At 38.2% G+C, this 2,829-nt stretch overlaps 1 non-coding gene across 1 annotated transcript; it reads right to left on the bottom strand.

Annotated features, from left to right (window-relative positions):
- Positions 1-228: 228 nt before the first annotated feature.
- LOC118661556 lies at positions 229-337 on the bottom strand. Its single transcript, XR_004969366.1, has one exon. It is a non-coding gene; the product is annotated as a U6 spliceosomal RNA (small nuclear RNA).
- Between the last annotated feature and the right edge of the window lie 2,492 nt (positions 338-2,829).

Below are 2,829 nucleotides of genomic sequence, written 5' to 3'. Positions count from 1 at the left end.
ATAGAATTCTGTCAATGCAGAGATAAATCTAAAATATTTTTGAGGGAGAATTTTTAAACAACTATTTATAAAGAAAAATGATTTTAAAGGTTATTTAAAATTTATAAAATTAAAAATTTACAATATAGCTAAATTCTGACATTTTTGTAAATTAAGGTCATAAACATATGCCTCCAAAAATGCATCAAAATTTTTTTCATGACATGGAACAAGATGTTATAGTTTTGTGTTTATGTAAAACATTTCACAAATTTGCACGTCATCCTTATTTGCAGGAGATATGCTAATCTTCTTGGTATTATTCTAGTTTTCGTATATGTGTTGCTTAAGCAAGTACTACTATGGGATTTTGATGAATATAAATACTAAAAACTGGAAAATACTCGATCATAAAAATTATTTGAAGTGTTGCAAGTAGTGATCGCATAAACTTCAATAGAAGAGACAACAGGTCTTTCTAAATCACAAACTATCCCATGCTGCACCTAAGGACACTAGAAAATAAAATGTTGCTGGATTTATTTTAACAATTATTTGTTATATATGTTAGAAAATATTAAGCATTTTAATTTAAAAAAGGTAAATTGTAGAAATGTCTCATTTTGATCACTGAAATATATGGTAGTGACTGGATATCTGTCCCTATAATCATAGGTTTCTAGTATGTAACAGTGATATATAACCACCTGAGAACAGGCATCAGAGCTTTACAGGAGGTGTTTATCATTGTGTCATTTGATTCCTTCTTGTGTTATGCAATCTGGGTACCAGTCTGCCAGAAAATTTAGCCTCTTCATTTAAAAAAAAACACAAAACATTTTCTAAGAGCAGCATCAGTATTCTGTTATTTTTATTACTTACCAAAGAAAGTTATTTCTCTCCTTCTGCCCTCTTTTATATTGAATGATTTGCATCTTGATAGCAGAGAGAAATGCTTTTTTTGCCATTAAAATAAAGAGACTCTGTTATGCTTCTCTAGGCTGAAGTGCCTGTGTGCATGCCCGTGTTATGTGTGTTAACTTCATCAGGGTTTAATCTTTAACTGTATTATTGGAGATTCCTTAGCACAGGCTTTCTATTTGTAACCTCATAAAAGTGATTTTTGGAGGAGGAATAATCTTTGTTGTGTTACTTATTTCACACAATGCAGCTCAGTAAATAAATTATGCACAGATACAGTTTATTATATAAAGGACAGTCTCTGTGCAGAGCAAAAGAGGACTGCACCTGCATGCTCAGCACTAATTCCTCATACTCTTTGTATTTGTGCCAAAGTACTTTTGGTAATATTAATTGAGAAGAGCCACATGGCATTTTAAATAGAGTCATGGGGATCTGTCCCATTATACAGCTGAGTAACTGTACAAAACATCCATCAGTACTGACCACACCATCGAATATTGCATTGTGGCATCAACCCAAGACATTACATTTATCTAATCATTGACTGTACATTTACCTCAGTCTATTTCAAGACAAGATATGAAGTGCTTGCTGCAAAATTACATTTCAAGCAATTTCTGATAAAGGAAGGAAATGAACTTTGAATGGAGCAATTGTTTTCTAAATGGATTTCTAAGACACAGTATTTTGGGTCCTGAGTTCATTGATTCGTATTGGACCAAGAGACACAGGTTGAAAGGGGACATGTCTCCAGCAGAAGAGAGAGTTGGAAGGAGATTGCTTGTTCCCTGAATCAGAGGTGCCTTAAGCCAAATTTAAAAACTTGCTCACAGAACAAATTTCTTTTGATTCCTTAAAATGAAATTTTAAAATTCTATAAGCATAGGGTCATCTTGCATCTTTTGGGACATTTTAAAGAGAAAAGCACATTAGTGTAGTAGATGGTTCAAGGATTGGAAATGGGATATAGGACCTTTCACTCCCTTGCTGAAGATCAGTTGACAATATATGTGTGGGTTTATTTCTGGACTCTCTTCTACTGATCAGTATGTATGTTTTTAGTAGAGGCCCAATGCAAGAAATACATGCAAAGGGCTCGGCCCTCCCAACCGCGGTGGCTTGCCTGGGCCCTCGCAGCCCTGGCTTTGTCCAGAAGGTCGTCTGTGTCGAGTAAGACTCCCTCCATGTTCTGCGTGGAGTAGGGTTCGGTATCTGAAAGAGGAGCCGCACAACAAATGAGAGAAAAAGACACGAGATAATTTTGCAATATCGGGGGACCAGGTGGCAAGTCCCGAAGGACTTCCTCCGTGCTCAGGCCTCACCAAGCTTTTATTGATCTGGGATGCACCCATAGCATAGCCCTTAGGCAGGTGACCCCCTAGTAACAAGCAGACTAGCCCATCAGCAAGGATTTACATAATAATAAATGGGGGAGTAGTTTCAGCTACCACTGTCTGGACAAACAGAGGTGGAGCCTAGCTCGGACCTTTGGGAGGGCTTCAAAGGCACCCAGCCTTTGGGGGGTTTCGGGGAGTTCTCTGTCTATGCTTATCAGATAGTGAAGGCAATAAACAGTTTCCCACATCTCCCCCTTATTTTTTCTTTAAAAAATAATCAAGTCCCAATTTCAATGTCCAAAAGTTCTGAGTCCATGTTTCAATGTCCAAAAGTTCATGTGTACATGCCAGCAATGAAATGTTGGTTCTGGATGGTGGAAAATGCAGGTCCGGTCCTCTCTGGTCTGGTCCTGGGCACCCTGCAGCGACGCACAGCTGCTGACTGCTAGCATGGCAAGGTGTCTTCCACCATCTCCATCTCTGAACTGTCTCTCCTGTCTTTGTGGCTGGAGCAGTCCCGTCAGTTTCTCTCTGGTATCCCTTGTTGCAGGAATCCACATGGTCTAGGAGTTGTTCTCTGAAAGTATAC

This window comes from Myotis myotis, unplaced genomic scaffold (genome assembly GCF_014108235.1).
Source record: "Myotis myotis isolate mMyoMyo1 unplaced genomic scaffold, mMyoMyo1.p scaffold_m19_p_1, whole genome shotgun sequence".
Taxonomy (NCBI): Eukaryota; Metazoa; Chordata; class Mammalia; order Chiroptera; family Vespertilionidae; genus Myotis; species Myotis myotis.
The sequence above is the reverse complement of the archived record's forward strand: the minus strand, read 5'-3'. Positions and strand labels throughout refer to the sequence as shown.